At 43.5% G+C, this 14,415-nt stretch overlaps 1 protein-coding gene across 1 annotated transcript in view; it reads left to right on the forward strand.

The window, feature by feature from the left end:
• Positions 1 to 2,082: 2,082 nt before the first annotated feature.
• Positions 2,083 to 14,415, forward strand: part of MEGF10 (multiple EGF like domains 10) — a gene marked incomplete at its 3' end in the record, with an annotated part of 152,035 nt that continues 139,702 nt past the window's right edge. Inside the window, exon 1 of the mRNA XM_080920011.1 lies at positions 2,083 to 2,123. The remainder of the gene's footprint in view (positions 2,124 to 14,415) is intronic.

The raw sequence follows: 14,415 nt of genomic DNA on the forward strand, positions 1-14,415 counted from the left end.
ATAATCTGTGGGATTGTCTATACAACCGAACGCATCTCAACAATGAAAACAAGAAACACAGTCTGGACTTGGGTGACAAAGTTAATGAGCTGTATGAGCTCACGCATATGCAATGCTAGAAAAGATACATGCAACATGTAGCCACAGAAACTAACTCAGAGGGGCTGGCAAGAAGGCTCCAGATGTAAAGATGCTTGTCAAGCCTGATGATCCGAATTTGATTCTCTGGATACACCATGGTGGAAAGAGAGAAGTGACTTCAACAGGTTGTCCCTGACCTTCACACCAAACACACTCAAGTCCAACAAGAGACATAAAAATATAACAAGATATTTAAAAAGACCCCACTGGACCAAACTGGAATCTATTTGGAGATGTACTTTTGGGGTGGGGTAGAATTGTCTCACTTGCTCATAGTTACCCAGATGTTTCCATTGTTCAATGCACATCAAACTGCACAGCAACATGACACAATGTGCTGAAGGTGTATTTAGACTGAAAAAATATTGAAAGGAAAGTGGAATAGTAGATATTTTAAGGCAAGCGTTGGGGAACACACACTAGGAACTGGTATCCATCCGAGAGCTGCAGAAAACGGCCATATGCATCAATTGCTTGGATGTCTGTGTGCTTCAGGGCAAGGAGAGTTTGTGGGTCTAGCTCAGGTCAGGGCCTGAATGACCTTCCCACCGGACTGTATGTAGTACTTGTGACAAAGGTCTCCCAAAGATAAGTGAGGGTTATACCTGGTTAACTAGCCAGCCAGCCAGCCTGACAGATGGATGGATAAAGCAGTCAGCTCACAACAGGTGGTCCTCTTCAGTGATTCCAGGGAAGAGCAAAGACCATGAGGACAGGTGTGGTTCAAACATGTTTGTTCAATTTGCTTCAAAAGACAGGAGTGTTCCTTCGTTTCACTATGAATTTGCTCAATGTAATTTGGAGTTCGGATTATCTGCCAAGATCATTTGACACAGTTGTAAATGTGGAGGATTTTCTAGAAAGAGCTTCCTTCTCATGAAGAGAAGCAGCCTGGAAGGAGAAAACGGCTATCCGGTGTTGAAACTGTCACCCTTGTCTGCTTTCGTGTTTGGAAGTGAGTAAAGAAACCACCGTCTGAGAACTAGAAAGTCTTGTATCTTCCCAGGTTGTTGGGACTCCATGGAATTTTTCAGTCTGGAGGGGAAAAGTGGGCGCAGGAGCTGGTGCGCTCAGGTCTATCCCCGGGTCTCCCGGGCGTCCTGGGCGGTCGGCAGAGGGAGCTATTCCCCAAGAAATCACCTCGGACAGCCTGGCAGCGACCCGCTGGGAGTTAGGCGACGAGGGAGCTGTCCCCGCACCCGCCCCACAGGCTGGCGGGTCACCCTCCAATCTCCTCCCTCCTCCCTCCCCACTTTCCCAGTCACTTAGCTGCCGCTTGGTTCCTGGTGGCCTGGCCTGGTCTCCATCCTTTCTCTGTCCCACTTTCGCGCTCCCTCACTCTGGGGAAGCACTTGTCCTGTCCGCTTGGCGGACGCTGGCCCTGTCTCCCAAAATCCTTGTAGAGGGCCTAGACTCTTCTGGGGGTACTTTGAAGAGGGGTTTATGACTGGCACTGTGGGGCGCAGCACTACACTATCACTCTCAAGCCCTGTGGTTGAGTCCAAGTTTGTCAACTTTTTGACTCAGTCATTGACAGAGTCCCCAGGAGTCCGGTCGGAAGGAGCTTGCAGGTTTGGAGGGACCGCAGGCAAGGGACAACGCTCCCCCTCCCCAAACCTTCCCCCCACCGTCCACTGTCCTGGAGGCAGCAGCTGCAGCAGCGGCAACTGCTCCGCATCCCAGCCGGGCTCGGGTTACCGCCTTCTTCCTCCAGCATCTCCAGCCAGACAGGGAAAAGCTTGTTCAAGTTTGCAGCAGGACTCGGGTCCCCGTGCAAAACTGGCCTTGCAAAACTGGGGCTCCGGGACGGGCCTGCTTCCCCGCGTCCCCATCTCCAGAGCTTAAACAAGACCCGCAAACATTGCTTTCTCCTGGGATTCTGCTTGGAAGACAGCAGCCGCTTTTGCGAACGGATTTTGAATCTCTGCGTGAAGACCAGGGAAAAACAGGTTGCGTTGCCAGTCACAGCATTTCAGGACCTGGTAAGAGTTAAGCAAACTCAACTCTGGAAGCTCTTGGCCTTGGCTTCTGGGGTGGGGGTGGGGGGCTCTTTGGGGCCTGAGGGCATGTTTTCCCTTAAGCAAGATTTCTTGGTCCCATGGAAGTGTTACAAGGATGTGTTGTCCTGGTGGTTTATCTGCTTCCCTAGGGAGGGATTTGTTGTCATTGTTTGTGTTTGGTTTTGGCATCTGGGACTGTGCAGGAATGCCAGGGAAGATCTCCCAGTTATGGGTGCTTTTGTTTATTTTCTCTTTCTGTGTGGTTTTGCCTGTGTTTGTTCCACGTTGAGTGTGACATTGGTGGGTGCAGGGAGATTGGGGGGTGGGGGGCATCATACAGCTTCAACCTGGCTTTCCTTTGGGGTCTGTCTAGTAGTTCCCTCAACTTTTCTTTCTTTAGTACTTGATCCTCAGTTTGCCAGCAGGGGATGCCTCTCTTTCCTCTCTTCCTGCTTTTAGGGGTGCAGGGGTGGGGCGGGGGTTACAGGCAGGTTCCTAAACATAGGGCCCTTGTCAGAATGCTTGGTTCCTTGGGTAATGGTGAAACGGACAGTTCTTAACGCTGCATTTACTAAAGGAAACTGTACACTTGTTGGACATTTTCTTTTAAAATCTCTTTGTGCTAGGACTTTAACACCCGATTTGGGAAAACACTTTGTCTCTATTTTTTTTTTCTTTTTCTTCTGGAAGTATTTTCCTGAATGGCCCTAGTGAATAAGAGAAACATGGGGAGCCATACTTGCTGCTTCTTTCACACATAACCTCACACAAACCCCTACATTTTTTAAGGGAACAATGAAAGCCTGGGACTTTATTGGTCTGAATGAGGCATTATTTCTGCTTTTGGCCAATAATAGCCGTGCTGTGCCAAGGCGGAGAATGACATTCTTGATCCTTTATGCCAGGTCTTACTTCGTCTACAGTATTCTCAAAAAAAAAAAAAAAAAAAAAAAAAAAAAAAAAAAAAAAAACACGCTTCAAGAGTCATACGTATGTTTGGTGCTTTTGTTTTGTTTATAAGGCCAAGGAATTCCTTTGGAAAACTCCTAGGGTCCGATGTTCTGGGTTCAGCATCCCACTCTGATCCTTTGTGGTCGTGGTTGTGGTTGTGTGGTTTGGTTTATAATATTTTATAAACATTAATACCTGTATGTATGTTTATAAAATTAGGGTGAAATAATGGTGCTTACTCAGGAGCTAAAGGAGTTAATCCTTGGGAGGCTGAAACAAGCCCCACGCAGAGGAATGGTTAGCTGTTAGCTGTTAGTATCATCTTATTACTGAACCAGCATTAACGGCTGTGTCGCTTTGATTATCCATGGTTAGCTATTGGCAAGTGTTATTGATAGTTTCACTGAGAAGGGCTTTGAAGACTGATCTCACCTTCAGGCTTTACCGGTGCCAAGAACAGGAGGTTTGCTCAGCTGGCTCACATATGGTCTTTGCAGTGTTTTCTGTGAGGTGCTTTCAGTGCTAAGGAAGGTGTGTCTAGGGGAGCCTGGGATCTGAGAAGGGCTCATGATTGGGTGCCAAAGGCTGTGGGGAGCGACAGCCTCTATGTCTCTTAGAAACCTTTTGCACTGACATAGTTTCGTTATCCTATCAGTGGGTTTTGTACTAATTTCTTTAGTTTAGTTTTAGATGAGTATGTGTCGTTGCTTTGCGACCGTCTCTGCCCTGCCTCATTTTAAGTATGCCAGCACTTTTTTTCATAGGGCTGGAGCTCTCTATGAAGCAAATCCCAAATCCTTTAGCTACAAATCTCACCCCCTGACTGGATACACAGACACACAGAACAGAGAGGGTTTCAATAAAGCATTCAGTGTGATCTCAGCGCTTCTCTCTTTTGACATCAGTTTTATGACACGTGAGTTTGTGTGTGCGCATGCGTGGTGGGGGGTTATGGAACGAGCTTCGGTGCGCCTCCTGGTTCTGAAGCCTTTCCGTTGGTGGTCTTGGTTCACTGGTCCCCTTTCGTATTTGGTCCCCTTTCCTATTTCTTAGCACTTTTTTGGGGTGCATGAATTATGGATCTTCCATCTTTGCAGGCACTAAGCCTGCTCATATTCCTTCAGCTGCCTTCAGACTTTGGGGTACACCAGAAGCAAGGAGGACTTTTTTTTTTTTTTTTTTTAACCACGAGAAGTTACCATCACTTGATTATTTTTTACCCAAACAAATAACAGTTTCCTATGGCTTTTCCACTTGTAAACCTGGCCCCTCCTTGATTCAGAGGCAAAAAAGTCTTGGATGAAGGTGAGCTCACCCACAAAGTCCCTCAGTGGCCCTGATGAGTCACGTGCCTATTTTACAGCAGTGGCTGTGTCTTCAGCACCTTTTCTTCTGTCTGATATTTTCAAAATACACATCTGATCGTGCAAGCCCCTTGCAGATCACTAGGAAACCACCAGTATCTCCTAGGGGCTTGTTGAAAATAGTCCCAAAGTCAGGGTTAGAGGGATACTGGGTCCTACAAGTCCAGTCAGCCAGTCAGCCTCGGTCCTGTCCTGCACCTGAACACCTTTGTGTATCTCCTTTGTTGCTCTCTGCATGCTCGCTTCCCAGCCCCCCAGTCCCTGTAGATGTCATTATGTCCCAAATGTATAGCACCCTTTCCTTTCCATGGCCTGGCTGTGTAGACAGTTCTTTCTATTGGAAATGTCTGTGGCCTTCTTTTTTTTTTTTTTTTTTTTTTTTTTTTTTTTTTTTTTTTTAACAGTGTTGGTCATACTGTTATCTGAATAATATCCCCAGCAGGTTAATGAGTTCATCTTTCCTTGTTGAAAGAGCTCACTCAGATGGCTGGAATATAAAAAGCTATACAATAAACGCTCCCAAAAATGTGGGAGAAGAATGAATGAATGAACAGTATCTATCACGACTGTGTGTCTATTAAGAGCAGAGAAGTACAGTACGGAATTTACTTCTTACCTAGACAGGACTATGAAGTCAAGAGTGGCAGGAAAGAAGACAGTCTAGGCTATCCTCGGGGGCTTACAAAACACCACGTAATCCTGAATTCGTGTTACATGTTCAGCATCATAGTAGGTGCTACATGCCACAGAGAGAGACAGTCATTCTTTCGGATGCTTTTGCTTGTGGATAACAGTGTCTTGGTGCTGAAGTGGAGATGCCAATATCAACACAAATAGCCAACACTGCCCCATGTTTTTCAGTGCTCGTTGGCACATGACTCAGCTCAGTACTGTCTTTCTTACTTTCCTACATGGGCACAGTCCTGAGGGCAGGTCTAAACATGGGGCGGAGCTATGTGATATGAGGGAATGTGGCCACAGAAGGTCAAATTATCTCTACTTCCACTTTGACTTTGTTGTCTAGACACAGCATCCAGTGTGTGCCCCCTGTCCTTACACACCCTTTGGTTATTTCCTCCTCAAGAAACCAAACATTAGCCAAGGTCAGTCATCATCTAATTCTGTTGAAAACTTTGCCATGTTTAGCATCCGTGATAACTTCCTCCTCCGTCCCACATTAAATTTAACAAGGAAAAGGTACTTCTTTCTAATCGCCAGCAGAGCTTTTATTTTTCCTGTCTCCACTCATTGTTCTGAGACTGAGTTTTGCAAAGGGGAGCCAGTGCTACCACAGCAAAGCTGAACTATGGGCTCCTGGCAATTCCACATCAAACAGACCCGGGGAACGTCCATTCACCGGTGGGAGGTGGCGGATCTCACCGATGAGTGAGCACAGGAACCCGGGTCTGCCGGGCTATGAACACGGCCCCAGAAGGTGCTGCTGTACAGTTTGCAAGGATGTGGACCCAGCATTTACTTTGGGAACTTAGTTTAAGAATTGATGCAAGAGTCCTGTTGATTCATCTTTGATAATTCTTTTCCTCCATTTTTTTTTCTGCCTTAAGACAACACCAACCTAATGTTTTTCCTGTGCATCTGAATTGCCTCATTGCCACGTTGGTCATTTCCCTAACCCGAAACCCACAGTTTCCGTTCATCTCTTCAGCAACGTTGAGCGCTGAAGATGAGCTTTTACCGTAACCATTCTTACTGCTTTTAGACACAGTTTTGTGTGCGTGAAGGGCTAATTTAGGCAGCTTAAAGGCTTGCTCATGCCATGAGCAATAGTCACACCACCAGTGTTTTGTTTTATTAAACTTCATCTGCACAACTGCCAGTGGTCATGAGTCTGTTTTTTTTTTTTTTTTGGTGATAAATGTCATGCCCTGAGCCAGTCTGGAAGTGCGGCTGTAACACTGCATCCTGTAGTTAACACTATTAATGTCTATTGATCTCTCCTGTTTCATTTTTTAATGATTTATTCTCCTAGATAAAGAAACTATGTAAAGCATTCTAACCACCTCAATTTCCTACTCAGAGAGCAATAAATCATACACTCCCATCCCCCTGGCCCCACTTGTAAGACAGGGGAAATGGAATTTCAGTGTGGAATGCCTTGTCTTGCTAGGTGCATGTACAGGATATTAGCATCTGTTAAAACTATCAGATCTTTGGAGCAAGGAGGCCTCATCGTGGGGGTGCCCAAGTTCCGTGTTATTAATATTATGTTCAACCCAGACAAACTGTGCAAGTATGGCTAGCTTTCAGCTACAGCTAGCATCTTGTATAATGGGTCTTTAACAAATCTTCTAAGCACTCAGGTTGTTGTTGTTGTTTTGTTATTTCTGAGACAGGGTCTCATATAGCTCAGACTAACCTCAAACATCTTATGTAGTCAAAGACAGCTTTGATCTTCTGATTCTTCTTCCTCTGCCTTCTAAGTGCTGGGATCACAGTCATGTTCCACCATCACTGGTTTATGCAGTGCGGGTCACAAAACCGCAAACCTCTTGAGTAAAGACAAGCACTCTACCAATCATAACACATTCCCACCCTTCAGTTAATTCTCGAAAATTGTTTTGGGAGCTGGACAGACAGCTCAATACTGTTCTTTCAGAGGACATAATTTGGTTCCTAAAACCCATGTTGGGGTGTAGTCACTATCACTCATCCCCACACACCCCAGAATTAAAATGAATAAAAATAAATCTTTGAAAAAGTAGGAGCACCGAGGAACCATTTTAAAGAAGTTAAGAATCGTTTATATGACAGCTATTTATGGAGTCACAGGACTGGTTTCTGTCTGTCCCTCACATCACTATCTGAGTTTTGAAGGAACCCTTCACATGCTACTGTTATTATTTTGTTATAGAGACCAGATGTGGGCACCCTGTTGAGATTCAAATAAAATTCTGCTTAGAGGTCCTTCTCCATTCATGAGCAGGCATGACTGGAAAACCTGAGTCTTTTCACTGCAGAGGGAGTTCACAGGAAGGGATGGCCTGGGCTTGAGCTTTCTAGAGTCATCAGGGGAGGAACTGAAATTTACTCTTGACCTGTTTTAGGGTTGCTTTACCACAAGATTGTGTCAGCAGTCCGAGCCTGAAGCTACTTACCTAGCATGGATGTCACTCTACATAGTAAAAGACTTTGAGTTAGTTGACTTTTAAAGTTTGGGATTTATGTGGGGAAGTTTAATTAACCAAAATATTAAATATAATCTTTGTACATATTTGACGGGTTGGTGAGATGCATTTCCACCAAGTAAATACACAACCCCCCAAATTAAAAAAAAAATATCTACATCCCAGCCCAACATGCTTGTCTGCTTGTGCTGCGGTTGGTGATCCTGACAGTGGTTTCCTCTGGTTTCTTCTGCCATGAGAAGCTGTCCTGGTCTGTTGCTTTCTGATGCTCTCAGTCACTATGGGATTCTCTAGTGCTCTTCCTTCTTCTCTTCCTGCCCCACCTCTTTTACTAACGCTCCCATTGTCTTCTGAGGAGCCATTGCTGTTTTTAAGCACCCCTGTCTCTTTCCCTATATCCTTTAGTGCCCTCACCTTTGTGCCTTTTGCTTTCTAGACTAAGATTTATAACCCCAGCACAGCACTCAGTGTAAGGCCCACTCACTTTCCTTCTCACTTCTGCTTCATCCCTTAAACAGATGTGTAAATGCCATCAGTGAGGTTGGAAATGCTTGTGCTGGGCCTGGGAATTTGCGTTCTCAGCAAATCGGAATGATGCACAGGGTCTAAGGGTGGATTAGAATTCTTGTTTGGGGTTATAGTGTCCCAGTCAAATAGCACATTTATTTTTTTTTTCCTTTTTTATTTTTAATTTTGGTGATGACTGGAATGGGAAATTTTCTGTTCTGTTTGAAGCTTTTCCTTTCCTCCCTACATGGGGGACAATGGTTGTAATACAACACTGCTCATGTGACAAACAGAGAAAGGCACCCATTGTTTGGGGGTTGGCTGATGTTCCACTTGGCTCTGGCTGGCTGGCCGATTGAGCTTGGTAGCCCCAAGGAAGCAGACACACTTAAATCTGACAGACAAAGAAAGGAGGTCAAAGCCTTCCATAGTTAAACTACTTGCAGCAATGTGTAGGGGGTAGGGTTTGGGAAGGCAAAATATAATTCTGGGGAAGACTCATTCATCTACTGTCTGAAGATGCAGACACACCTCAGGAAAAACATGAACTTGTTGGAACACCAGTATGTCTTTGACAAAGAAGGAACGGATTTTTTTAAAAATCATTTTCTCACTGACTTATCTGATTATAGAATTCTGAATTCTGTTATTTATTTTTTTAAGACCAAAATTTTTCCCTCTATGATAAGTAAAGACATATTTCTTAGCTTCTTTCTCCAGGTTCATAAGGACAGACATCAGGGTTAAGAGAGGACTTGCCTGGGTGAAACAAAGACCTGGGCTCAATCCTTGTCAGTACATAAACTAGGCATGGACACATACCTGTAATCTTAGGAGGCAGAGGCAGGAGAATCAGGACTTCAAGGGCATCTTTCAGTTCCATGGTGAATTCCAGGCCAGCCTGGGGTTGTTAATCAGTTACCACCACCAACTCCTAAGTGTCAGTTCTGAAAGCCTTCCTGGAACATGGCCTGATGTCTCAGAAGAATATTTCTTGGCTAATGATCATTAATTATATCTTAAGTGTTAGTAATTTCCATCTAAATCTGGATATAAACAGAAATCGTGCATTTGAGAGTTATGTTTTATTGAGTTGAAAATATAATTAAATCCACCAGAATATTACCAACATATTTGGGAAGTTATGCTATCTAGATACCACCCCTCACTCCCAACTCCCAAATAGGATCTCCGTAATTGATGGAGGGAGTTACAAACTTCCTGTAAAGATCTAATTGTGAGATTGACAACTGGACACATTCTTTGAATCAGAGGAAGATTCAAATTCAAGGTCACATCCTCTGCAAAGGTCCCCGACTTTCCAACAGAATTGTTCTTTTATCCTGATTACCCCCTTTACGAAAAGTATGTCATTCATTGAGGCTTTGCCTCTGGGTTTCTTTCAAAAGGACACTCTGTCCCTAGTTCCTGTGCATATTTGTGGGTAGCTATTCTTCGTGAGTTTCTTTTCAGTTAGACAAAGAATAGTGACCTGAGGGAAGCAGAGGAGGAAAGCCTTGCTGGGTGTAATGGGTTCTAGAGAGCACATTTGTATCAAGTGTTCAAGCAGCTGGTACCCTGGGCCAGTAGGAATCCTTTCTCCTCTGAGATAAGAGGTTTCATGGCTGGCAGCATCTGCCTTAAGTAGTGTGGTACTCAGGAGAGGGCAATATTAGACTTACTTCAGGTCACTTAGAGCTCCTAATTAAGTCTGTTTTGGGACCTTGATTATATATTATCCTTGCAAATCCATTAAAGAAGAAGAGACAAGTGGATTGTGGAGAGGCAAGTATCTTCATTTTCATCTCCCCCGTAGCTTGTTTTGCCTTTACTAACTAGGGCTTTGTTGTTACCAATGAGATGTATGACTTTAAAGCGGGGGAAACAGTGAGAGGGGAGCTTCACAGAGCAAATGACCATGTTAAAATCGGGCTTTATTAGTTAATTGTTTTTCACTTCATTGTCATTAGGTTGGTTCGTTGCCTCTGTTTATATGAGTTAGAGAGAGAGGCTCTCTCCTCAGGGGTCAGAGGGGGTGTACTGTACTATACTTAAAGTCACATAAAGATGAAGTGTTGGCTGAAAGCAATCAGGGAGTTGCATGCTATGTCCTTGCTGTTGTTCCTTATGTGTGGTCTTCTCTTTAAGTTGTTTATTATCGTAGCGATTCCTTTTGATGTCCATGCCCCAAGTGGCACATTTAATTCTTATTCTCTATCAGGCACGGGATGCTTGTGGGACTTAGTTTTCTATCAGCATCTATGTTCTGTCCACAGAGGGCTTGGGTTCAATGATGCTTATATGGAAGTGCTCAGCTTGCCAGAAATCCTTGATCAGTTTGATGTGTTTACCCCCTTTCGGTGCACTTTGCTATGTGTGGTGAAAAGTTAAAATACTAAAGCCTCATGTTTACTTTGGAATTAAGTTCTAGCAATGATAGGAAGGGGTAAACCCCGGGAGCTCCACTGCCTCATCATATGGATCTTGCTATGTCAGAAGGACAGCACTTTACTGAGTAGGAGTTACCCTCCCACAGCAGGAGGAGCCAAGGTACAAATCAATGGGCTCACCCAGATACTGTGTTCGTCTAGGCAGCAAATCCAGTACCGAGAGGTCAGAATGTTAGCCGAGTACCATTCTTTAGAACCTAAACTCAAGATAGCTAAACCGTAGGCTGTCCTATCTTTACTTTCTTCCAATACATAGCAATCTGCCATGAAAAAGCAGGAAAGGACTACATGGGTGATGGGTACTTTTTTTTGTGACTCTTTAGATGTCCTTTGTTCTAAATTCTGATATTGTAATACTTCCACACACACACAGAGGCATGCACCCACATGTGTAATACTCCTTTGCACACATACTCATGGGTAAACATACCTTGCTGTTTTCCACAGCAGCACACAGTGTGTTTCCACCTCTTGTCTCTCACCTGTCTTAACCAAACTCCACAGTGTTCTGGGAAAACCAGAGCAGCAGAGCAGTTAGCACGTCTTGTCCCACAGCAGCCTGTCCTGTTTCCTGTCATCTATCAGTGTAGGGCAATCTAGATCGTACCAGCATGAGTCACTGCATTTGTGGGACACACACTCTGTATTTTTAATATGGGATAATTGATTCAGCTGAAAAAAGAATAGGAGGGATTTATTTTCTAAAGGAGAGTTTGGGCTGTTGGTTTGGACATGAGTATCCCATTTATGGAGCTCCTATTTTGTATTCTTCATTTTGGACATTGATTTTAAAGGTTAAATATTGCTTTATGTAAACATGTGATTACAGTTGTGGGATTAAAAAAAAAAACCAAGATTTTGATGGTCTTAATCTCTTAATCTGCCTCTTGCCTTTACTGTATGAAATGTGACAATGTAGTCTTAGATTCAGTCTCTATTCCTAAAACTTGATGACTTTGAGCAAATGTTAAGCTTTTTGAGATGTGTCAATCATCTATGACATGATAATAGCGTGTAACTCAGTTACGTGTACTGTAGTGACAAGCATACAGTAAGCATCCAGGACCTACTCTCATCACGATTCAAAGCAGGTCACAGGAAAGCAAGGAAGAATAATGAACCCATCAGGAATTAGACCTGCTTATGCTTCAAGTGAGTGATGCATTCAAGCACTTGAATCAGATCCTGCTAATTAGCACAGAGTTTAAAATGTCTAGTCTCCAATATAAATGCAAGCTATAAGGGATTCTAAAACATTCTGAAGTATAAAGATGATAAAATTTACTAACGAGCATATATGCTTAATTATAGTATTTTACTAAAAGAAACATTATCTTGACTATAGGAATAGACTAAGATGCTGGTACAGTTCCTAGTACAGGACTTACTCTTCTAAGGCAATGGTGAATTTAAGACAGGCACTCCGAGAAAATCTTGTGAGTACATATTCATGGAAGCATTACCTAAAATAGCCCAAATGATATTGGTGGATAGAAACCACTCACATATCCATCAGTTGAGGATGAAAGACCATGTAAATGTGCACTGGAATATTATCCAGTCACAAAAAGGAATGGAGCACGGCACATGTTCCAACATGGATGACCATGCTAGATGAGAAGAGGTATGTATACAAGTCTGCATGCTACTTCATTCTGTTTACATGACGATGAATCTACACAAGAAAAATCAGTATTCTCAGAATATAGACTGGCGGTTTGTAGGGGTTGGGAAGGGAATGGCAGAAGAACCTGAGAAATATGTGGTGTCTTATTGGTGAGGGAACATTCTGGAAGCGAATAGTCACAATGATGGTGTTTGTATAACGTCGTTGAAATGATGAATTTTAGGTTACATCAACTTTACCCCAACCGTGTTTTTCACCTTATAAAAATCCAAATGTTTTATGTTTGGGTAAAATGTATCTACCTGCATGGATTGAGCACTCTGTGCTCACTTTGTGTCTGCTGTAAGCTTAGGCTTTCCTGCTTGCTGGAAGGATGCTAATGAGAAAAAGACATTGCAGTGTTCTTAGGAAGATGGGGTAGGGAGTAGGTGACAGACTTTAACTAAATCTACCTTAAAGCCCTTGGGTGACTAGACAGGACTTTTTGGAAGAGATGGAACTTTGAAAGATAGGTAAACCTTATACTATAAAATGAAGGAAGAGAGAATTTCAGCTTGTAGAAATGCATATGTGGTGTGTGTGTGTGTGTGTGTGTGTGTGTGTGTGTGTGAGGGTTGTAGGTACAAAGATGGGCAAGAGCAGCAGGCAGAGGTCAACAGAATGGCATGTTTATGATCAAGTATTTATAAATAAGGATGGAAGTCCTTAGAAGCTGTTGCTAATGTTTGACTTTCTGGGTCAGGGAGGTGTGTATGCGGCATAAGAAAGGGTTGTTTAGTGAAGGCAACAAGTCAACTGTGCTATGAGAACCCCATGATAGAAATGAGTAGTTTAAATATGAGCTGTGAGGGTTAGTGGTGAGAGATTGAATACAGCCTATACTACCAAGAAAGAAGCAGCAGATTGCAAAGGGTTATTGTTGATGATAGCACTATAAAAAAAATAGGAGACGACCTTAGGTCTTTCACCAGGTCTATACAAATACGTTCATAATGATTTAATTACATGACTTTTTAAATAAAGGATTTCTCTCTCTCTCTCTCTCTCTCTCTCTCTCTCTCTCTCTCTCTCTCTCTCTCTCTCTTCTCTCTCTCTCTCTCTCTCTCTCTCTCTCTCTGTGTGTGTGTGTGTGTGTGTGTGCATGTGTGTGCTTGTGTGCATGTGTGTAGAAACCTTTGGGCAATATCAGTGTTGTTCTTTGGTGCCAACCGCCTTTTACTGAGACAGTGTCTCATCTGGCTGACTAGGAGCCTTAAGGTATCTGTCTGTCTCTGTCTTCCCAGTGCTAGGATTCCAAGCTGCCAGGAGCAAAAATGTCCTTGTACTCACAGACAAGCATGAGGGAATCCAGAGATGTTAAACACACAGAGATGTATGACCTGTTTTTCACCCAGAAGGCTGGGAATAGAGGTGGCTAATAGCTTAGGTAACCCCTGCACTAACTATAGGGCCAGGCTATGCAAATCTCCTACAAGCAGGGCCAGAGATGGTTAATAGTCTAGGAGACCTCTGCGCTATCTGTATGGCCAGGGGCTCCCCTTGGCTTCTACAATCAGGACTGGATGTGGCTGATAGCCTGAACCTTCTGTATGGCTGAGACCACATCAGATCCTCCCCTAGGCCCTTAGGATAATACATGCAGCCTATCTTTAGAGACCATCTTCATGGAAGAAGTGACATGTACTTTTTAAGAAGAGTTTCGATGTACCTATGCCTCACTGTGCACACAGAATTATGTTACATCAATGAACTCCCCCCCCCAATTGTACTGTACTTAAATATGCCTAGAATAAACTGTCCATGTCAGGCTCTTGAAGTTTGAAGCAATATTAGCTCCTGAGTCGTGCAGAACCGGATTTCCTTCTTACCTCACACTGATTAACACTCTGCTGGCCGTGGTCTCTACAGAGACCTCCACACAGAGCATGTGTCACTATGACTGGCCTTTTTGTTTCATGAGGTTTTGGGATCAGACTTCTACTTACAACATAAACACTTTATTGATTAAGCTGTCTTCCCAGTGAAGTATATTTTATTAAGTATTATTTATTGTCTTGGATGCAATTGTCTATGCTAGGGGTAAGGAAATGACTAAGGTAAGTAAGTCGTACACTAGAGGATTTTTCATTCTAACATACCTTGTGAGCACTAATTGTTACAACTAGTGGACACGTATAGTTGAAAGGTTAAAGTGTGGGTTGCTGTAATGTCGTTTAGCACATGGGCCCA

This window comes from Micromys minutus, assembly GCF_963924665.1.
Source record: "Micromys minutus genome assembly, chromosome: 8".
Lineage (NCBI taxonomy): Eukaryota > Metazoa > Chordata > Mammalia > Rodentia > Muridae > Micromys > Micromys minutus.